At 43.4% G+C, this 24,654-nt stretch overlaps 1 protein-coding gene across 2 annotated transcripts in view; it reads right to left on the reverse strand.

The window, feature by feature from the left end:
- CHRM1 (cholinergic receptor muscarinic 1) overlaps window positions 1–24,654 on the reverse strand; it is a 160,332-nt gene that overhangs the window by 62,996 nt on the left and 72,682 nt on the right. The window contains exon 1 of one of the 2 annotated variants that reach the window (XM_072118330.1): window positions 16,102–16,218. The exons of the other annotated variant lie outside the window; for it this stretch is intronic. The gene's annotated coding sequence lies outside the window, so the exon portion shown is untranslated. Of the gene's footprint in view, window positions 1–16,101; window positions 16,219–24,654 lie in introns of those variants that run through there. 2 annotated transcript variants of the gene reach the window in all.

Genomic DNA, 24,654 nt, shown 5'->3' on the forward strand with positions numbered 1-24,654 from the left:
TAACAAGACGCCACTATACGCAAACGGTAATTGCTCTCCTGATCCACTGTTGTTTCCATTTTAGACTAGTATTAAGTAAACAGTGTATATGGGATAAGTGTCTACAATGGTACATCCCTTTTAATAGTCGTTTAATGATTTTCTCATGGGACTAATCCTTCCTTATATACAGCTGGAATATGATCAGATGATTGTAATAGGTTCTAACTTCACAAACCAAGGTTGGGTTAACACTACCATGGGTTCCGGGCTATAAGTCAATAGTGAGCCCCACTAAGGTGACATTTTTAATTATTTGACAGTAACTTCTTAAATATGGTATTAGGACTTTGCTTTTTATGAAAGGAGAGGGCGTCCCTTCTGTAGTCCTTCAGTTCTACCTTCAAAGGTCTTCGGAAGGGTTCTTGTATACATGTAAGATCTGGGGATTGCTGGGCTGGATGTCCCCCCTTCCCCTTTATTATCTCTACAGGGCAGTATGAAACTTGGTAGATTGAGATGGGCCCCCTAGAAGTCTTGGGCCCCAACTTCTATCCATACTGCCCATATTATGATTTGCTACTTTATCAAACCCCTGTTGAACGCCTGGCCATCCAGAATCATTTGCCAATGGAACCAGGAATAAACTCTCTGCTCCATGAAGCGAACTATAGAATGGTGCCCCACTCCATCACATGCAGTAGAAATATATCAATTCTTGTAGGTGGGTACTCCATGCAGTGTCTTACACCCATATAGTCATTGGGTGTGAAGAGACAATTTTTAAGACTCAGGACCTGTTTTGTAGTAGGTGATTGCACCCCTGATTCTGCCCCCTACCTTGCTGCAGGTGGTGCTGCCTGAGGCGAGAGGCTTAATTCGCACCATGGCTGGTGCACTGCTGTACAGAACATGTTCTCTAGAGCGATATTCTTTATGATTTTTACATGCCCTGACAGGGATTGTCTTCATGAAACACCTCCTTCAAAGAATACAAGACACACTAAATACTAAACACAAAAACTAAGCCCCACCCCCTTTTGCTGACAACCAATCAGCAGCACAACAGTGACAGTGATAGCAACCATATTTATAATTTATAATCTTCATTTATTTCTAGATTTAGTTATGAGTTTAGACTAGAACAGACAATTTGATCTCTGTATATAAAATTCATGATATAAATTTAGGGTTTTTTTAGGCTTGGACATCATAAATCTAATCATTGGTTTAATTGCTTCTCAGTGGACATTTATGCGAATAAACAATCGATAAAATCCAGGAAAAAAAGAGAATTTTTCAGAACAAGACGACTGGCTAGAGCTGTTCCCTTGATGCAATGTACATGCCTTTGACATTATGGTTGCATAATAAAGCATCGATCTGGATATGAGACGGGGTACATATGAGATGCCTTTGATCGTACACAGTGTCTTGCCAATGTCTCTGGTGCATCTCTTAAGTAGGCGGCAACTCATGCATTTTCAGAATCTGAGGAGCCTGGTGTGTACTCACTAGGGATATTAGATATTTAAAGAATATGTGATAACATGAGAAAGAAAAAAATACTCATTCATGCTTGTAATAGTCTAGCTGGAAGACAAGTATAATCATAAAGAACCACAACAAACGCAACAAATAAAGAACCACAACAATTATATATATGTAATAGCACTGTGCATCCTGTTAATGAAACACACTGATGGTGCCCAGTGGGATCAGTTGGGTTCCATTGAATTTTCCATACGTACATCAGGGAAAAAAGTAGTTAGTAGCCACCAAATGTGCAAGTTCTCCCACTTAAAAAGATGAGAGAGGTCTGTAATAGACATCATAGGTAGAACCTCAACTATGAGAGATAAAAGGTGAAAACAAATCCAGAAAATCACATTGTCTGATTTCTAAAAAATGTATTTGCAAATTATGGTGGAAAATAAGTATCTGGTCAATAACAAAAGTTCATGTCAATACTTAGTTATATCCTTTGTTGGCAATGCAGAGGTCAAATATTTGGATCCCAGTCCCTGGTGGTGTAGTGCATTACTGACAGTAGCCTTTGTTACTTTGGTCCTAGCTTTCTGCTGGTCAGTCAGTAGATCCCCCCGTGTGGTTTTGGGATTTTTGCTCCCTGTTCTTCTCATCCTCTTTAATGAGAGGAGGACACAGGAGCCATTACTACAGGTAATGAGAGGAGGACACAGTAGCCATTACTACAGGTAATGAGAGGAGGACACAGGAGCCATTACTACAGGTAATGAGGGGAGGACACGGGAGCCATTACTACAGGTAATGAGAGGAGGACACAGGAGCCATTACTACAGGTAATGAGGGGAGGACAGAGGAGCCATTACTACAGGTAATGAGAGGAGGACACAGGACATATTACTACAGGTAATGAGAGGAGGACACAGGAGCCATTACTACAGGTAATGAGAGGAGGGCACAGGAGCCATTACTACAGGTAATGAGAGGAGGACACAGGACCCATTACTACAGGTAATGAGGGGAGGACAGAGGAGCCATTACTACAGGTAATGAGAGGAGGACACAGGAGCTATTACTACAGGTAATGAGGGAAGGACACAGGAGCCATTACTACAGGTAATGAGAGGAGGACAGAGGAGCCATTACTACAGGTAATGAGAGGAGGACAGAGGAGCCATTACTACAGGTAATGAGAGGAGGACACAGGAGCCATTACTACAGGTAATGAGAGGAGGACACAGGAGCCATTACTACAGGTAATGAGAGGAGGACACAGGAGCCAGTACTACAGGTAATGAGAGGAGGACACAGGAGCCATTACTACAGGTAATGAGGGGAGGACAGAGGAGCCATTACTACAGGTAATGAGAGGAGGACACAGGAGCCATTACTACAGGTAATGAGAGGAGGACACAGGAGCCATTACTACAGGTAATGAGAGGAGGACAGAGGAGCCATTACTACAGGTAATGAGAGGAGGACACAGGAGCCATTACTACAGGTAATGAGGGGAGGACACAGGAGCCATTGCTACAGGTAATGAGAGGAGGACACAGGAGCCATTACTACAGGTAATGAGAGGAGGACAGAGGAGCCATTACTACAGGTAATGAGAGGAGGACAGAGGAGCCATTACTACAGGTAATGAGAGGAGGACAGAGGAGCCATTACTACAGGTAATGAGGGGAGGACAGAGGAGCCATTACTACAGGTAATGAGAGGAGGACAGAGGAGCCATTACTACAGGTAATGAGGGGAGGACAGAGGAGCCATTACTACAGGTAATGAGGGAAGGACAGAGGGGCCATTACTACAGGTAATTAGGGGAGGACACAGGAGCCATTACTACAGGTAATGAGAGGAGGAAAGAGGAGCCATTACTACAGGTAATGAGAGGAGGACACAGGAGCCATTACTACAGGTAATGAGGGGAGGACACAGGAGCCATTACTACAGGTAATGAGGGGAGGACAGAGGAGCCATTACTACAGGTAATGAGAGGAGGACACAGGACATATTACTACAGGTAATGAGAGGAGGACACAGGAGCCATTACTACAGGTAATGAGAGGAGGGCACAGGAGCCATTACTACAGGTAATGAGAGGAGGACACAGGACCCATTACTACAGGTAATGAGGGGAGGACAGAGGAGCCATTACTACAGGTAATGAGAGGAGGACACAGGAGCTATTACTACAGGTAATGAGGGAAGGACACAGGAGCCATTACTACAGGTAATGAGAGGAGGACAGAGGAGCCATTACTACAGGTAATGAGAGGAGGACAGAGGAGCCATTACTACAGGTAATGAGAGGAGGACACAGGAGCCATTACTACAGGTAATGAGAGGAGGACACAGGAGCCATTACTACAGGTAATGAGAGGAGGACACAGGAGCCAGTACTACAGGTAATGAGAGGAGGACACAGGAGCCATTACTACAGGTAATGAGGGGAGGACAGAGGAGCCATTACTACAGGTAATGAGAGGAGGACACAGGAGCCATTACTACAGGTAATGAGAGGAGGACACAGGAGCCATTACTACAGGTAATGAGAGGAGGACAGAGGAGCCATTACTACAGGTAATGAGAGGAGGACACAGGAGCCATTACTACAGGTAATGAGGGGAGGACACAGGAGCCATTGCTACAGGTAATGAGAGGAGGACACAGGGGCCATTACTACAGGTAATGAGAGGAGGACAGAGGAGCCATTACTACAGGTAATGAGAGGAGGACAGAGGAGCCATTACTACAGGTAATGAGAGGAGGACAGAGGAGCCATTACTACAGGTAATGAGGGGAGGACAGAGGAGCCATTACTACAGGTAATGAGAGGAGGACAGAGGAGCCATTACTACAGGTAATGAGGGGAGGACAGAGGAGCCATTACTACAGGTAATGAGGGAAGGACAGAGGGGCCATTACTACAGGTAATTAGGGGAGGACACAGGAGCCATTACTACAGGTAATGAGAGGAGGAAAGAGGAGCCATTACTACAGGTAATGAGAGGAGGACACAGGAGCCATTACTACAGGTAATGAGGGGAGGACACAGGAGCCATTACTACAGGTAATGAGGGGAGGACAGAGGAGCCATTACTACAGGTAATGAGGGGAGGACAGAGGAGCCATTACTACAGGTAATGAGAGGAGGACAGAGGAGACATTACTACAGGTAATGAGGGGAGGACAGAGGAGCCATTACTACAGGTAATGAGAGGAGGACAGAGGAGCCATTACTACAGGTAATGAGGGGAGGACAGAGGAGCCATTATTACAGTAATGAGAGGAGGACAGAGGAGCCATTACTACAGGTAATGAGGGGAGGACAGAGGAGCCATTATTACAGGTAATGATAGGAGGACACAGGAGCCAGTACTACAGGTAATGAGAGGAGGACACAGGAGCCATTACTACAGGTAATGAGAGGAGGACAGAGGAGCCATTACTACAGGTAATGCGAGGAGGACACAGGAGCCATTACTACAGGTAACGAGAAGAGGACAGAGGAGCCATTACTACAGGTAATGAGAGGAGGACAGAGGAGCCATTACTACAGGTAATGAGAGGAGGACACAGGAGCCATTACTACAGGTAACGAGAAGAGGACAGAGGAGCCATTACTACAGGTAATGAGAGGAGGACAGAGGAGCCATTACTACAGGTAATGAGGGGAGGACAGAGGAGCCATTACTACAGGTAATGAGGGGAGGACAGAGGAGCCATTACTACAGGTAATGAGAGGAGGACAGAGGAGCCCTTACTACAGGTAATGAGAGGAGGACAGATGAGCCATTACTACAGGTAATGAGAGGAGGACACAGGAGCCATTACTACAGGTAATGAGAGGAGGACACAGGAGCCATTACTACAGGTAATGAGGGGAGGACACAGGAGCCATCACTACAGGTAATGAGAGGAGGACACAGGAGCCATCACTACAGGTAATGAGAGGAGGACACAGGAGCCATTACTACAGGTAATGAGAGGAGGACACAGGAGCCATTACTACAGGTAATGAGAGGAGGACACAGGAGCCATTACTACAGGTAATGTGTGGAGGACAGAGGAGCCATTACTACAGGTAATGAGAGGAGGACAGAGGAGCCATTACTACAGGTAAAGAGGGGAGGACAGAGGAGCCATTACTACAGGTAATGAGAAGAGGACAGAGGAGCCATTACTACAGGTAATGAGAGGAGGACAGAGGAGCCATTACTACAGGTAATGAGGGGAGGACAGAGGAGCCATTACTATAGGTAATGAGGGGAGGACAGAGGAGCCATTACTACAGGTAATGAGAGGAGGACAGAGGAGCCATTACTACAGGTAATGAGAGGAGGACAGAGGAGCCATTACTACAGGTAATGAGAGGAGGACACAGGAGCCATTACTACAGGTAATGAGAGGAGGACACAGGAGCCAGTACTACAGGTAATGAGAGGAGGACACAGGACCCATTACTACAGGTAATGAGAGGAGGACACAGGACCCATTACTACAGGTAATGAGGGGAGGACACAGGAGCCATTACTACAGGTAACGTGTGGAAGACAGAGGTGACCAAATAATTATTTTCCACCATAATTTGTGAATAAATTCTTAAAAAATAAGATAATGTGATTTTCTAGATTTGTTTTTTCATTTTGTCTTTCATAATTGAGGTCCTATCTATGATATCAATTACAGGTCTCTCTCATCTTTTTAAGTGGGGGGAATTGCACAATTGGTGGCTCACTAATCACTTTTGTGCATGTTTTTTTTAATGGAATGTTTTTTAGGGGGGCACCCTAAAATTCACCCCCGTTAACAACAATGGGGGTGATACTATAATATATAAATTCAGGGTAGAACGTCTAATGTAAGGATTTAGTATTTTTAGAGATTTCATTCCAGGTACTAGACTCAGTCCTGGTTCTCTATATAGCAGATTATTTAGAGGTGATGCTGTTATACTTAGATTTTTGCAATGTCTTTTCTAGGACTCGATGGCAAGTGATGGTTCTCATATTTTCGCAGTTGTGGTTACGTTTTCTAACAATGATGTGTTGATTTTCCATCCAATTTTGGCAGAAGGGTTTGGAGCTGTTCTAATTGCAGATTAATATTGCGATTTCTTCTGTGTCTTGAGAACGTGTCTAAAAACAGGCAAAGTTGCCTGCAGAAGCTGTCAATCACTTTGCCCCTAATTGTGTTTTTATGCAAAAAAGGACGACTTTTATATCAAATCTCCAGTTGACGTCAACGTATTATTTCCCACTTTTTCTATTGCCTTCTTGCCGTCTTTGAAAGATAACTTTGGTATTCCAGAAAATGTTATCCTCTATCTGACTCCTATCATAGGCCATTTTTAGGAAATTAGCAAAAGGGTTCAAGAGCCTTGGTGCAATAGTTTAGCTGCGACCATCCCCTTTCCCCAGTGTATGCTTCTAGGGTCTGATCTCTTACTCATCCCCAATGTCTTGTATCGCTCCTCATATTTTCTTATAAAGCTTTTCTATTTACCTTTGCCAAAAAAAAAACGAGCAAATTCATATGTAAATGAGCCGAAAAAAGTCACTTTTGGTCTGAGATAAGTCATTTTTAAACACAAAATTCTCTTCCTTGCAATAAAAAAATAAAAAAAAATTCACATTTTTAGCTGCTAAAGAGCCCAAGATAGTGGCGTCTGAAGTGCAGCTCCCCTCAGCCTCTAAAAGTGATTCATCTTAGGTAAAAAAAAGTGACTCTTCTCCACCCCTTTGCATATGACTTTGAACGTGATTTTTTATTTATAGGTAAATGGGTGAGATGTTACATAAAAATTATATTTCATACCCGACCTGAGGATGTTGGTAGTTTATTGGTGTAAAAGTTGGTGACTAGTTCCCTTTAAACTCTCTTTAGCTTTCCTCAAGGTCCACTTATGTTGTGATGGCAGTGGAGGTTTATGTCAGTGAGAGAGTCGAAACTATAGACCCATATAATATAAGGTAGCTAGATTTAATTATAATTCAACCCACTTAGTTAAATGCAATATTAAAGCTGAGCTCAGGATACTGATAAAACAGCATAGAACTCTGTTTCCTCACATCTCTTCTCCATTGCTTGGTCCATGGCATTTCTTCTCTGCACCTGAAGGACAATTGATTTTTTATCAACTGTATTAACTATATAAAGGGGTTACATCAGGAACTGCTGGGCAATACTAGCCACAACCCAAGGTGCAACACTATTTCTAGGAGAAATCAGCAGTAGGCATGATGCTCTCTGTTGTAGTGGGCAGGGCCAGCATCAGGGGGCGGCAAACTGAGCCTTTGCCCAGGGCCCCCTGTCGTAAAGGGCCCCCGGCATGTGATCTTTTGTGGGTAGAGGATTTATTGCTCCTTTAATAACCCTTGGTTGAATGCCCGGGTGAAGATGCTTATCATCTATCTCCTGTCTATATATTTTTGTCTCTCTATTTATCTATATAGCTTCTCTCTACCTATCCATCTCCTATCTATTATTATCTATCCATCTATCAATCGATCTTTTCTCTCTTATACTGTATCTATCTATCTCTGATATCTATCTTCCATCATCTATCTAGCTTATATATTTATGCATCTATACAATCTATCTATTATTTATCTATACAATCTTTAATTTATCTTGTATCATCAATCATCAATATGATCTGTCTATCTCCTATAACATTCTCCTAATGTCCCATATTGCAGATACTTACCCTACTACTGCTTGTAACGACAAAATGTTATTATTGTGCAGGGCTAAAGGAGCCTCTTACTGACTGCGACTGTTCATAAAATAGTTTTTTTTTGGGACCCAACTTTTAATTTTGCCCAGGGCCCCACTTTGTCTAAAACTGGCCCTGGTGGTGGGAGACTGTAACTGCACCCATGGTTGTAGTCAGGGCTTCTGACCCACTACTTCAGGTTCTTTGCTCTCTGTTTATGATGAGTTGAGCAGATAATCGGTGCAAACTGGTTTCCGGACACCCTCTCTAAGAAATGTCTCTTTCCAAACAAATAAAATTGGAAAGCAGAAAAACTAATTTTGGTAAATGCAAAGACATGCTGGAGCTAGACCCTAACTCTGACCCCATGAGGCAGCATCTCTTTGTCATTTTACATAGAGGTCAAATATATATTGAATATGTATTTTTCATAATCCTACGGTAGGACAACCAGCATGGACTGGCTGGATGTGCTAATTTTTAGACATCATCTACGCAGATTATGGGGCTACATGAGCCATACTGCTTTCAGACAAGACTCTACTGCAGGAGACCAAGTATGAGATCAGAATAACAAAGCTTCTAACAGAATGAATGTGTCTCATTGTATCACAGACCTAAAACAAATTTGTTTCTAGACATAAACTAGACTAAAAATACAAGTTCTTCTGTGTGTCCATTGGAGTCCCATATATAGTGACCATCAGGGGATGCACTAATTGTATATGAGTCACAGCTAGGTACAGCGTGTGAGGGCGACCTTAGCTAATGTGGAAAGCAGCAGCAGGAATAGTAACCATCGCATGGAGAGCTAATTTAGCCCTGGGGTCAAATATTGAAAAAAAAAAAAAAAAAAAAAATTCTGTGTTCACCGCTGTGTAAAATTGTGTGCACTGTGATAACAATAATAAATACGTCCGCATAATGCCCCTGCTTTCTAATTGGACGGAGCCGCTTTAAGCAATTAGCACATTGTCAAGCTCTCCACAGCTAAAATAATACCACAAGAACTTCCCTAGCATTAAAATTCATTCCAAAAATACAGCGACATCCAATGTATAATTTTATGCAAATATTTCGTGAGCTGACTATACATTGCGAGAATTTCCCCACGTTGTGACGATCACTGTATTCTAAGCCTACGGATCTGTGAGCACCTGCAGATTAAGAAAAAGCTTCTCCTACAAGTCCTATTAAATCCTCTTGGTCAGGAAGTTGCCCGTATTCTCCACCCTCGGAGAAGCAGAATGTTACCTATAATTCACACACTATTCTCCGATCGGAGCATGTACAGGTGGTCCCCTACTTAAGGACACCCAACTTACAGATGACCCCTAGTTACATATGGACGCCTCTGCCCACTGTGACCTCTGGTGAAGCGCTCTGGATGCTTTACTATAGTCCCAGGCTGCAATCATCAGCTGTAAAGTGTCTGTACTGAAGCTTTATTGATAATCCTTGGTCCCATTACAGCAAAAAATTTTGAAACTCCAATAGTCACTGGGTCAAAAAAATAATTTGTCTGGAACTACAATTATGAAATATACAGTTTCGACTTACATACAAATTCAACTTAAGAACAAACCTATGGACCCTATCTTGTATGTAACCCGGGGACTGCCTGTATATGTTTCTATCCGTTTGGTTCCAAGCATAACAATGTTACTTGGCCACGCCAGATAAAGACCGGCATTGTTTTACACGACTGTTTATCAATATTTTTCCATGGAGAACAATCCACATTGTAGTCAGACGATAGATGCGACAATCTGATAAAGGGCGCACAGTTCAGCCCGTGGATGGCTTGCTTTTGTTCCAGCATATGTGGGGTGTAGGCAATATTTTAACATCCATGCTTGTCATTTTGCGGAGTGGATGGAACCTTCCTGTGCGTGTCCTGCCAGGAGAACGCATGCATCTCCGGAAACACCAGCATGTAATGTGTGCCCTAAATCATGAGGATATGTCTAGCGGAGTGTACCTTATTTGCATCTTTGCATGTATTTATCTCCACTGGAGCTTGATAGAAGCTGTCACGTTATGAGACAACGACACTAAAAACGCGGAAACGTCGCCTTTATTAAGATGCATATACAAAAAATTATATCCTGGATTTAACCCCTTCTTTAAGCACAGAGGACTATACACCAATTGTAATACAAAAATAAGTGCAAATTCTACAAAGAAATAGAGTACATAGTGAATACCAAATTTACGATAATTTTAAAGCTTCCTATATGACAGCAATAATATTTCAAATGCATAGCATAAGGCTAAGAGGCGGAGAATATGATTCAAATTACAGAGGTATTCAAGGACTTCAAACCCATAAACCCCACTATTGAGCACCACTTCTGCTTCACAGGCCCGTGAGGTCCATGGGTTGTGTTTGTAGTCTCATTCAAGTAAATGGGTCAGAGCTGGTATACCAAGATTAGCCACTATAGAATGCACGGCTCTGTGTTTGGAGAAGATGAAGGGGGTATTTAAATGGCAGTTGATGGAGCTCCACAAGAAGTAAGGTGATCAGTATAAAACTACCCGTTCCATAGAAGTCATGAGGTAGGGTAATGAAAGATATCTAAAATTACTAGCAAATTATACGAAGGCTACATTCACACGAACGTACACCAAGAGATAATGGTGCCTATATACAGACAAAAGCCCTTAGAACGAAAAAAAGAGGACCTTAAAATTCAACATGCCTAATCCTCTGTGCCCCAACGCCAGGGACGCAACTTGAGAGAGTGCAAGGGGTGTGGTGGCAACCGGGCCCAAAAGGCTTTGGAGGCCCATAAGGTCTCACTTTCCCACATGAAAAGATTAGTACTATAAATTATACATTATAGTCGGGGCCCTGGCACAGACTTTGCACTGGGGCCCATCACCTCCAAGTTACTCCACTGCATGCATATGTAGTGTACACTCACCGGCCACTTTATTAGGTACACCTGTCCAACTGCTCATTAACACTTAATTTCTAATCAGCCAATCACATGGCGGCAACTCAGTGCATTTAGGCATGTAGACATGGTCAAGACAATCTCCTGCAGTTCAAACCGAGCATCAGTATGGGGAAGAAAGGTGATTTGAGTGCCTTTGAACGTGGCATGGTTGTTGGTGCTTTCAGTATTTCAGAAACTGCTGATCTACTGGGATTTTCACGCACAACCATCTCTAGGGTTTACAGAGAATGGTCCGAAAAAGAAAAAACATCCAGTGAGCGGCAGTTCTGTGGGCGGAAATGCCTTGTTGATGCCAGAGGTCAGAGGAGAATGGGCAGACTGGTTCGAGCTGATAGAAAGGCAACTGTGACTCAAATCGCCACCCATTACAACCAAGGTAGGCAGAAGAGCATCTCTGAACGCACAGTACGTCGAACTTTGAGGCAGATGGGCTACAGCAGCAGAAGACCACACCGGGTGCCACTCCTTTCAGCTAAGAACAGGAAACTGAAGCTACAATTTGCACAAGCTCATCGAAATTGCCTGGTCTGATGAGTCTCGATTTCTGCTGCGACATTCGGATGGTAAGGTCAGAATTTGGCGTCAACAACATGAAAGCATGGATCCATCCTGCCTTGTATCAACAGTTCAGGCTGGTGGAAGTAGTGTCATGGTGTGGGGAATATTTTCTTGGCACTCTTTGGGCCCCTTGGTACCAATTGAGCATCGTTGCAACGCCACAGCCTACCTGAGTATTGTTGCTGACCATGTCCATCCCTTTATGACCACAATGTACCCTGTAACATCTGATGGCTACTTTCAGCAGGATAATGCGCCATGTCATAAAGCTGGAATCATCTCAGACTGGTTTCTTGAACATGACAATGAGGTCACTGTACTCAAATGGCCTCCACAGTCACCAGATCTCAATCCAATAGAGCATCTTTGGGATGTGGTGGAACGGGAGATTCGCATCATGGATGTGCAGCCGACAAATCTTCGGCAACTGTGTGATGCCATCATGTCAATATGGACCAAAATCTCTGAGGAATGCTTCCAGCACCTTGTTGAATCTATGCCACGAAGAATTGAGGCAGTTCTGAAGGCAAAAGGGGGTCCAACCCGTTACTAGCATGGTGTACCTAATAAAGTGGCCGGTGAGTGTATTTAAGGTTATGTCTGTGCAGTGTATATATGAAATATATGTATTCTGAAGAATTACATGCAGTATGGAGCCGGCAGCGAGGGTTTAGGTGTATGGGGGCCCCATTTCTAAGTCCGCACCGGGCCCACTGGGGTCTTGTTACGCCACTGCCCACCACCATCTGTCTGTGAACCCCCTTACACACATGTTCAGTCATGTCTTTGGGGGTTATAAACTGGAAACAATCTGAAAGATCTGAAAGACCGAGTACCGTTAGTTTGGACATTAAAGGATGGGAAACCCTTGTCTGTAAAAGTCACTTCAATTATTCATACACTTGGCTAAAACTACAGACATCACACAGGAGCCGCTTCACTGGCCAAAGAGTATGTCATTGTGACTGAATGCAAGGCAATGAGGGATGTTCAGTATCAGTCAAACTACAGTCCCTTATCCAGGCCCGAGCTGGCTACATGAATATATAGACAGTCCCCAGGTTACATACAAGAGAAGTTCTGTGGGTTGGTTTATATGCAAGTCAGAACAGGTATATTTTTTATGCTTAATTCCAGTCAAAAAAAAAAAAAAGTTGTCCCTGTGACAATTCAAAATTTAAAAAAATTTTAGGTTGTCATGTGAACAAGGATCTACAATAAAGCAGAAACCTTTGATAACTCTGTCTGTAAATAGGGGTCGCCAGTAAGTCAAGTGTCCAGTAAGTCGGGGACTGCCGGTAGTAACAGAAAATAACAAAAATGTAATTTTTTAATATTAAGTGTGTAATATTTTTTCTAAGTTTAAGTTTTTCTAGAATTCGGTGATTTTAATATTAATATCTATTCTGACAGCTCACAACCTAGAAAAATGAGCACTATACCAAACTCTCCAATTAATCTGCTGCACTAGGGGAAGATTTATCAGAAGTGCCTGAGGTAAAACTGTTTTAGTTGCCCAAGGAAACCAATCAGAGCTCAGCTTTAGTTTTATGAACAGCTGTGGGAAAATGAAAGCTGAGCTCTGATTGGTTGCCATTGTAAACTAGAACAGTTCTGCTTTCAGACACTTCTAATACATCTCCCCCTATATGTGCCTTTTTGTCTTGAATTGTTCTTTTTACCTAATTTTGTCATGTTTCAGAGAGAAGCTAACTTTCACCATTTAAGAGGAAAAAAACACTCATACAGGGGCTTAACTTGAGGGGATGCAGACTGTGCTGTCGCAACTGGGGTCCATATTGTGTACCTTCCCTATATAAGAAGACTAGTACTATCAACAATATATTTTAATTGAGGGCCTGAAACACATTTTGCACTGAGGTCCAGCAGCTTCAAGTTATGTCACTGCATTCATGTGAGATTTTTACATTCTGAATGACATTTTCTTACAAAGGTGTCCACAGGGGACATTTTACAGAAGTTTTTTGGCCAGATAACCCCTTTAAAGGAAATATAGCATATATCCAGGCACTGTGACTGTGGTAATAGTCTTATATATGTTATCCATGGGCTTCTTCCTTCTAAAAATTATGCTAATTAGCATGAATCGCTCTGGTTTGTGTTTCGAGCTCCTCTCAATGCTGTAGCTTCAAAGGCTGTTACAATGAGCAGAGCAGATCTCCTCTCCAACAGCAGTTCCTGTTGCTGCTAGATTACATAAGCAGAGGGAAGAGGGAGAAAGCAGGGGGGTTTGTGCATCACTGAAATGCTCTAGTAATGCCCAACACAGCCCTCCAGGTTTATTAGCATAATTTTAAAAGTTACACCCTTTCACACTTGCGTTTTCTTGCGCGTGTTCTGTGTGTGCTTTTGACGTGCAGAACTTGCATTGCACTCAGACCCATTGTAATCAATGGGTTTTTTCAGACTTGCTTTCTTTTTCATGCAAGCACAACATCTCAGCATGCTCTACTTTTGCAACTCACGCGCATGAAAAACGCACCATACAAGTCTACAGAGATGCATCAAAAACGCATAGCACTATGAGACACATGCGAGTCCAATGCTAGTGTAATGCGTTTTTCAGTGACCAATTGCAATAGAAAAGATACAGTGCATCTCAGTCCTGAGTCTTTTTCACGTTAACATTTTCTGCGTGTGAAATACGCGTTGAAAATGCATTGGAAACACCAAAAAAAAGGTGCATGAAAAACTGAGACAGAGGGGCTCATTTACCAAGGGCTCATTTTTCGTCAGGTTTCTCGATTTTTTTTTCTGTTTTGCGCAGAATTCCGCAGGGATTTTGGTGCACGCGATCGGATTTTGGCGCAATCACGCGTCAGAAATCGGGGGGCGTGGTCATCGGAAAACCGGGCGGATACGGAAAAACCGCGGAATTTAAAAAATCCAATTGTGACGCAAAATCGATCACTCACATACACCGGGAATAGGTTGGTGAACTCCAGCGGACCTTGGCGGACTTCAGCGTAGCAGCGACACCTAGTGGACATCGGGCGAACGGACTTCGCAAATCGCTTGAAGACCCAAATCCTCATCTGAGAGTGCGCCGCTGGATCACGACAGGACCGGGTAAGTAAATGACCCCCACTGAATAAACTTTGACTGATCAGACTGTGATGTTATTTGCAACGCAAGTGTGAGACCAAAGACTTGTATGGTGTGCTTTTCACGCACCAAAAAAACCATGTGTGTGCGTGATTAAAAATGCAAGTCGGAAAAAATCCCATTGTTTACAATGGGTCAGAGTGCAACGCAAGTTCTGCACGTCAAAAGCACAAGACACGCGCGTGAAAAACGCAAGTGTGAAAGATTTCCTTTAAGACTAATGAGATTCGTCTGTTGTAGCTGTAAACGGAGCATCATTTCCAGCACCTATCATATTAGTTTTATCGGATCTTACAGTAGATGGATTGTCTTCCCAGCGATGCGGCGGCAGGGTTAAAGTAGTGTTCTGCTCCACAGGGTTTTGTCTTTATTACCGAAAACAAAAACCGGAAAACCAGGCTGCGCAAAACGTTTTGTGGTCTAAAGACTTTGTGAATGCCATGAAAACCTCCTCATCGCTGCCTCATTTTCTAAATTGAGAGAATACCAAACAACAGCTGAACAGAATGTAAAGCAGGTCCATTATTCTGCAATGTTTTGGGTCTTGCAACCAGACAATGACTCAAATATTCTGGGAAATCTACCACAGGATAGCGCAAAATTCCTTCCGCTGGCAAGGTCAGATCCAGACCAGGACTAAATCCAGATGAAGGATTTCAGGCAGGTTGTCTATGCTAAAACCCTTAAACATGTCACAGAAGAATTCATCCCATTCAGTGTAAATGGCAAACAGAACTAATGTTTATGTTGTATGGGGGTTTTTTTTCGCCGTAGGAGCAGCGACGCAGAATTTTTCTATTCTGTGATTTTCCTTTTGGCTAATTTTTTGCATCATACATAATGAAAAGATCCAATGTGAGATTCATGGTAAAGCGCATGTGGATATGGTTATTGCATTAGCTGTAAATGGAGATTGTGAGCAGGATGCTCAGGTCTCAGCTGCTGTGAAGCATTGCTTTTGTCAATGGAGTGTATATATGCTTCGTGACATGACAAAGACATGCAGAGCGGAGAGAAAATGCAGGCGACCACATGATCTAATGAACAATTTCATGTTTGCTGTTTACAGTGTAATGTAGGCTGGAAACCAATTTTCCAATGCACGGTTTATGTACAGACATATCCTGTAGGAAAAAAGGTGCTGATATTTTAATGTGAAAACGTAATTTAAAGGGGTGTTCCTATTGCAGCAAATTGATGTAATTCTTTTTATCATAAAAAGTTATACAATTATCCAAAATACTTTCTGTATCAATTCCTTACCGTTTTCTAGATCTCTGCTTGCTGTCATTCTATAGAAAACTTCTATGTTTACTACTAGTGGACAGAAATCTGACCATGGTCACACACGTGCACGACTTGTTATATCACTCAGCTCTGATTACTCTCTATGATACTAATGAGTCGTGCACCTGTGTGACCATGGTCAGATTTCTGTCCACTAGTAGTAAACATAAAAGCTTTCCATAGAATGACAGCAAGCAGAGATCTAGAAAACCATGAGGAATTGATACAGAAAGTATATTATACATTTTATAACTTTTTATCATAAAAACAATAACAATAATTTGCTGAAATGGGAATAACTCTTTAAGGACTAAATTATGAAGAGAATCTGTTTAAGATATGACTATGGGGCACATGTATCAAAAAACAGTGGGGCACATTTACTAAGAATGTGGAAAAACTGCATTAAAAGTGTTCTGCCCGTGTATAATGCTCGGTGCGACAGATTGAGGGCGCGTTCACACGTTGCGTTTTGACCTGCGTTTTCATTGCGCTTGAAACGCATATACAACACCTGAGGAGGGGTGATTTGCCTAATTACATCACTGTTAACATTTCCATTTACAAAACGCATTGTAAACACAATGTTAACGCATGCGTTAACAACGCGTTATCGCATGCGTTTTGTTAACACATGCGTTAACATTGCGTTTACGAACGTAAACTGTAATGTAATTAGGCAAATCACCTCTCATCAGCTGTTGTATATGCGTTTCAAACGCAATGAAAACGCGACCAAAACGCAACGTGTGAACGCGTCCTCAGTAAGAAATCATGAATCTGTCGCTTCCCCACACTGGCCCGACAGAGTTCACCAACTTTTTTGGGGTGCACCTTTAACATAGGGCATGCGACCCAGTTTACATGTTAAATACGGCGCTTGGTCCGACTAAGCGCCGGAACGACCCTTAATTTGTGTCACATGGTGTCTAGTGCAGCTGCGCAACAAAACGGTCACGTGTGACACAAATGTGGCGCGGACACTTCTGAAATACCTGTGCAAGCAGTTTACGCCTAAAAGAAACGTGCCCCCTTATTAAATGTGCCCCAATAGGTTCATCATGAATCTGCGCCCAATGCACTGCTCCGACAGAGTGCACCAACTTTTTTTTGGTGCACATTTAACAAAGGGCAACACACTGGAACACCCCATTCAGTGCAAAAGTTTGTGTCGCGTCGGGTATAGTGTAGTTGCTTCGAGAAGTCCAAGCAGTTTGCACTGAAAAGAACGTGCAAAGTCAGACAGAAAACTGGTGCAGGGGCCATTGTGTGTGGTTTGCAGGGAGAGTCACTGGTGACAGGTTCTCTTTAATATACTGTGATACACAGTATTTGTCTCTATTAAAGATATTACCAATAAAAATATTTCATATTTAAATATTTATTTTATACTTGTGAGTTTTAATCTGGGTCGACTCCAGGTTTCAATAGGCCCCTGGGTGACAGAGCCTCTGTAGGCCCCTTTGCAGTGAATTCAAGTGGAGGCGTCAAAAATTCTGAAACTAAAACAGCCTCCTGTTCCCTAAAATATTCCCTGGTTTATCATACTGAACAGTCACCTCATGGTTATTTTATATAAAGCCCCTCTCACCCCCAATGGATTCATTAGATACAGCCCCCTCACACCCTATGGATTCATTAGATACAGCCTTATGTGGGCCCCCCCAGGAGCCCTGAGCCCCGGCATTTGCCCGGGTATGCCCTGTGCTGGCGCCCGCCCTGACTCTAATAGTGGTCAAATTAACCATCATCTGATTTTCCAGAAAGTGATGAATAAAACCCCTTCCAACTTAACACCAACTTAAAGGGGTTATCCGGGTTTAAAAAATTTCTTATGGCCGGGCTGGGGAGGGCTAGTTAAACATAATAAACATGGACTTACCTCCTCCGGCACCGCTGATGTCCCGCGCCGCGGTCCCTTCGATCCGTGCCCCTGTTTGTTTACAGGGGCACGGAAGCCGCGCACAGGGAGCTTCCGGTCCGCGATGTGGACGGCTCCTCCCATCCGTCCCCATCACTCAGCGTTGTAAGCGCTGGGAGATGGTGCGCATGGGAGCTTCCGGCCGGCCGGAAGCTCCCTGTGCGCCATTGTATTGAAACCGGCGCACGGAGAAGACGGGCCGCGGCGCGGGACATCGGCAGCACCGGAGGAGGTAAGTACATGTTTATTGTGTTTAAATAGCCCTCCCTAGCCCGGCCATAAAAATTTTTTTAAACCCGGATAACCCCTTTAAAGAGCAGCTCTCACTTTGCAAGACAACAACCAGTGAATGGCTGACATGAAATACTACATGTATCCCGCAGAGGAAGCATCAAGCGAAATACATGGACAGCCAGGAGCGTTGTGGCGATCATCTGATTTCCAGGCCAGCAACAATACAAAAACAAAATATAACAATGATTTTCTTATTTTGTTATCCTTAAAGCCCTTGCTCATTTTGGGCTTAGGAATTAATTGATTAATCCTACTCTGTGACTGACGTCTATCCCTATAGTCACAATCATAGATACCATTTATGGGATTTATTGGGTAGCAAGAAACATATTACCCGCAGGACACAGTGTACAATCTGCTCAGCTCCTCTTGCTCTATAACATGCTCCCTACATAAAAAGCACTATGTACAATCTGCTCAGCTCTTCCTGCTTTATAACATAATACCTGCAGATAGGACACTTTATACCTTCTGCTCAGTTACTTCTGCTCTATAACATGCTGCCTGCAGATAGGACACTATGTAAAATCTGCTCAGTTCTTTCTGCTCTATAACATTCTGCCTGCAGATAGGACACTATGTACAATCTGCTCAGCTCCTCCTGCTCTATAACATTCTGCCAGCAGATAGGACACCATATACAATCTGCTCAGCTCCTCCTGCTCTATAACATTCTGCCTGCAGATAGGACACTATGGGGCACATTTACTTACCCGGTCCTGTCACGATACCCGATCTGGATGGTCCGATGAAGATGAAGTCCGGTGCGATTCACCAAGATCGTGTGACCGAGATCCTACATGTGCCGCTTCCCCGCTGAGGTCCGCCAGAGTTCACCTTCTTCTTCCCGGTGCTTGTAAGTGCATATCTTGCGACACAATTTGAATTTTAAATCCCGTGCGTTGTCCGAATCCGCCAGGTTGTCTGACGGCCCGCCCCCCTGATTTGCATCACATGAAAGTTAACGTGATTGTGCCAAAATCCGATCGCGTGCGCCAAAAGCCCCTGTTATATGTGAGGCAACACGGAAATCATCGGGTAACCCGATGAAAATGCAGTCCGTGGACCCTTAGTAAATGAGTAAATGAGTAAATGTACAATCTGCTCAGCTCCTTCTGATCTATAACATGCTGCCTGCAGATAGGACACTATGTACAATCTGCTCAGCTCCTGCTGCGGGAAGGTAGAGATTTTTACATTGACAGATTTGTTTCAAAATATTAAAATACAAAAGGCAACTAAAGGCAAGTTTGAAACACAAACTCCATTTACCCCCATGGAATCCTTATTGGATAAAGTAGGATCCGCATGTAAATCTACTATAGGTGCTTATTAAAGACCCTTTAAAATGAAAATTCCCCTTTGTATATTCCTGCCGAAACCCAAGTTGGTTTAATGACTAATATTTGCTCTAGAAGCAATGTTTCCTCTTCCTAGCTGCGAGTACAAATTACAACTGTTGGAACAATTCACAGTATTACCGCGCAAGCGGAGCTAACAAAAGGCTTTGTAGTTACATAAGTCATTAAATGACCTTAAATTGCGCTCAGCTTTTTCTGTGTTATAATAAGCCACATCAAGTAAATGAAAGGGTGTCTGAGGACTTGCAGCAGGAAGGGGTTAAGATCTTCTGTGTGTCTCATTGCCAAAGCTCCAAAGGCCCCGGGGAACTGAGAATAAACAGAAGCCGCTGTTCTCATTTATCAGCGTATATATACATATATACACACAGGGAAGAATATCAGCCCTCGTCTCACTGGGCATGCCGCCTGCCAAAAAAATAAGAGGGGAGAGAACATGGGCGCCAGGGTACTACACCCAATGGTGTATGACAGCGAACAGCAATCCCTTTAAAAATCAAACTTGGCACCACAAGAAAGACATAATAAATGGCCGGTGACAGGCTGATAGGGGCCCCTTTGTCACTGTCATTGAGTGCACGTTACTACACCTCCGCGCCTCATATACAAGTCCTAACACAGGTCCCTACAAATTCAGAGTCCCTGGAGTAAAGCCATATCCTACACCCTTGGCCTCGCACTTCCGCCCCGTGTTCTCTAACCATCTGGGACCTCCCCGGCTACTGTTTTCCTGCAGAAAAAGGGACAGCCTGTTACTCAGGGATGTTAACCATTCCTGTTCTTCTATGACATCCCACAGTCACACAGGACTCTTCTGTTTGGCTCACTTGACTGCACCATAATATAAGTAATACTTATTTTACTAAGTTGAGATGAAAATATCCTGGTAGAGTTAAAGCGGTTTTCTCACAAAGCGAGTTAGGCCCTGATCTGTGGGGGTCTCAGTGATGGGACTCACACAGATCACTAGAAGGGTGGTCCGATGTACCCCTATGGCCCCCCCTCGTAGCACCACTGAGATCGCCGAAGCAGCCAGTTGCGCATTTGTGTGCTACCCCATTTCGGACATTTGCCCCATTCCCAGAACAATGAGCAACCGACTGCTCCGGACATCTTGGTGGAGCTATGAAAGGGGAACATCGGACCAAATTTGACCCCCATTCTAGTGATATGCGTGGGGGGGTGGGCCCCATCACTGAGACCTCCACCGATCAGCAAGTTAGGCCCTATCCTAACTTTCTTTGTTGGAAAACCCTTTTAATTACTGTATGTACAGGCAGGTTCTGTAAGTTTGTTCTTAAGTTGAATTTGTATGTAAGTCGGAACTGTATATTTTATAATTGTAACCCCAGTCAGAATTTTTTTGGTCTCTGACAATTGGATTTTTAAAATGTTGAACTGTCATAAGAACCAGTATTAACATTAAAGATTAACTGCAGACACCTTTGATACCTGTTATAGCTGTTTTTTGTAGTCTACGGCTAAAGTACAGTAAATTACCAACATCCAGAGGTCCGTTTGTAACTAGGGAGCGTCTGTAAGTCGGGTGTTCTTAAGTAGGGGACCGCCTGTATTCATGATAGAATTTTATTTGTTAAAAGTTTATGGCTGATGCAACTTCATAACCTTAGTGATCCTCCCATGCTTCAGGGATTGTCTTCATCCTCATTTTGTTGCAGAGAGGGACCAGGAGGTAGTCAACCAAGGTAGCTTGCATCAGATGAGGCGAAGCATGGGATCAGATAAATAACCTTCTAAACACCAGTGTGGTCGGAGAGGCCGCTATTGGCACAGGGGACAAACCTTTGTTGTCTGAAATGAAAGTATAAACCAGAGATGGGGACCTTAACTCCATAAAATCCTCATATCATCAATAGGATCTAATAATTACTAATATTTATGAATCATCCCATAGGAAATAGACCAAAATTGGTGATTGCTCCATTCATTTCCAAATGCAATTGTCTTCTGTCCAACCTTGATGCTAGTGCACCAGTAGGGGGCCCTCAATCTTTGCTCATTCCCTATGACAGTGGTGGCGAACCTATGGCACAGGTGCCAGAGGTGGCACTCGGAGCCCTTTCTGTGGGCACTCAGGCCATCGCCCCAATTTCACCAAACAGGACCAAATCCACCAAATCTTCCTGCAGTGCCAAGCAACTTAAGAGATGTTGCTCTCAGAGCTATTTTAAAGCGACAATTCATTGGAAAAGTGAGAAGTTGTTGAAAGAACTGCATTGTCTTTGGAGGTCCTCTCGCTGGACCCATCATTATTTGCCCACATTCTTTCAACTGCATTGGTGGCCTTAGGAGAGCCAATACAATTGAACGATGTTTAAGAACTTGTAGCAATAAATTACTGCTTGAAATTCCATGTTGGCACTTCATGGTAAATAAGTGGATTTTGGTTGTAGTTTGGGCACTTGGTCTCTAAAAGGTTCCCATGGTGTGTTGTCCGATGAGGATTCAGGTCCGGCGCGATTCACTAAGCTTGTGCGCCCAAGTTCCTGCATCCACCGCTTCTGCACCAAGGTCTGCCGGACTTCATCTGCTTCTTCCCGGTGCTTGTAAGTGCATGTCTCGCGCCACAATTCTAAATGTTGAATCCTGGGCGTTGTTTGAATCCGTCGGGTTGTCTGACGGCACGCCCCCCAGATTTCTGTTGCGTGTAAGCCGGCGCCGATGTGCCAAAATCCGATCGCGTGTGCCAAAATCCAGGAATAATTCGGCACAAAACGGAAATCGCCGGGAAACCCGACGAAAGTGCGTTCAACGGAAAACTCAGAAAACTTATTGATTCAAGCATAAGCCTAGGGTGGGAAATGCAGCAACTACTCTTTAATAAAATGTCCAGCAGAGCCTCCGTAAAAAATTCCAGCAGAGCTTCCCTTTTAAAAAGAAATGTGAAGCAGAACCCCCCTTTAAAAATAAATGTCCAGCAGAGCCCCCCTTTATAAAGAAATATCCAGCAGTGCCCCCCGTTCCAAAAAGTGACCATTTTTTTTGCTAAAAAATGACCAGCTGTGCACCCCTGTACTAAAAAATTAACAGCATTTCCTCTGCCCGCACGATATGGACGGCAGAAGATGCAGGGAGAACACGAGCCGGGGGAGAAGAGGACACAGTGGGTGGGCATCGGAGGTTAGTACTAAGGTTATTTTTTTTTGTATAGTCGAGTATAAGCAGAGTGAGTCTTTTTCAGCACAAAAATTCTGCTGAAAAACTAGGCTTACACTCGAGTATACACGGTAGATTGCTTATTTTGCGGCAATATGTTCTCATCTCAAGCCTTGTATCCCTTTTCTATTAAAGAGAACCTGTCACCAGATTTTTTTAGGATGGGATAGAAATAATACAGTTTATCAAATTTTCTTCTGAATAATAATAAACATTATAATTTCTTTATAAAGCGCCAACATATTCCACCATGATGCACAGAGTTTGCCAAATCAGCCTTGGTCCCCATGGGGGCTTGCAATCTAAACAACCTACCAGTATGTTTATGGAGTGTGGAAGGAAACCAGAGGACACCCATGCAAACACCATATAAACTCTTTGCAGATGTTGACCTGGATGGGACTTGAACCCAGGACCCCAGTGCTGCAAGGCTGTAGTGCTAACCACTGAGCCACTACGCCCTACTGAAGGCCATTCTGCAGCTTATGTTCTTTATACACGTAATTTCCTAAATGTCAAGATCATTGTGTAGTCCTATGTGAATATATCCTAAAATAGGAGTATTTTAAGCTAATTTCAGAAATTGTATATATTCTAAAGCACAAAATAAAAATGAAACAGAACACTGATCAAAATTAGAGAACATTTTCAGATGCCTGAAAGTTATTGGCGTTTGTCACGGGTGCTCCCGCGACCCATATTGTGGGCCACGGGCTCACCTCTGCCCCTCTGTGCCAGCCAGCACAGCGCCTGCACTTCTCACCTATCCTCATTCCTGTCTCCGGTCCTTCGGCCGTGAACGCTCCTAGGGCGCGCGCACCAGCTTCAGCAACTTTAAAGGGCCAGCTCGCCTTTAACTGTCGCTGCCCATTTCCAGAATGCTATTTAAACTGGCCTCTCCCTGCACGCCATACCGGATCTTTGTGCCTCACAGCCTTAGAAAAGCTTGTTTGATGCCTTTTCCTATTGACTTTGATTCTGTTCCGCCTGCATTGACCTATTGCTACGTCCCCGACTCCCGTGCTGCCTGACAGTGTTAATCTGGAACCTTTAATTTTCTTAATTTCCTTAATTATCTGAGAAATCTTATTTAACTGGGAACCTAACTTTTTAGTTTTCACTTTTCAAAAATGTTGTGCCGTTCCAAAGTGACTTAAACCCTCTGGCAGCAGGTTGTCCAGATGGAGGCCAAAGAGATGACCTTATCAGCCATAGCAAGAGAAGTTGGTTGTTCCAAGTCTCTGATTTCTAGAATATTGCATCTTTAAAACATCACAAACTCATTCAAGTCCCCAAAGAAGGCTGGTCGCCCTCGAAAGACATGCAAGAGAGGACAGGATAATCTATGTTGAATAGTTCCAACAGTAGCTGGAATTGCTCGCCAGTTCAGCAATGAACAAGGTAAGGATCTGTCATTCTGCAGTGAGCAAACCTCTCAATAGCAAACCAAATCAAAAGGCTAGACTCACCTCTGCTGAGGAGCATGTGGTGTGGACAGAGGAGAAGTGGCCCACAGTTTATTTTGGTGATAAAGTTTCATTTCTTTTGATCTGATGGAAAATATTCTGTTTTTTGAAAAAAGGGGAAAGACTGAACCCAAAGTGTGTAAAGAAGTCAGTGAAAGGTGGTGGTGGAAGTGTCATGGTTTGGGGAATGTTTTCTGTGCCAGGAGTTGGACCTCTAATACAGATACATATCAGAGAGAATGCAAGAGTGTATCAGGACCCCTTTTCATCCACATGTGGTTCCTTCCTTGTGTCCATTACTCAATTAGCC

The sequence above is a fragment of the Engystomops pustulosus genome, chromosome 7, assembly GCF_040894005.1.
Source record: "Engystomops pustulosus chromosome 7, aEngPut4.maternal, whole genome shotgun sequence".
NCBI classification, from domain to species: domain Eukaryota; kingdom Metazoa; phylum Chordata; class Amphibia; order Anura; family Leptodactylidae; genus Engystomops; species Engystomops pustulosus.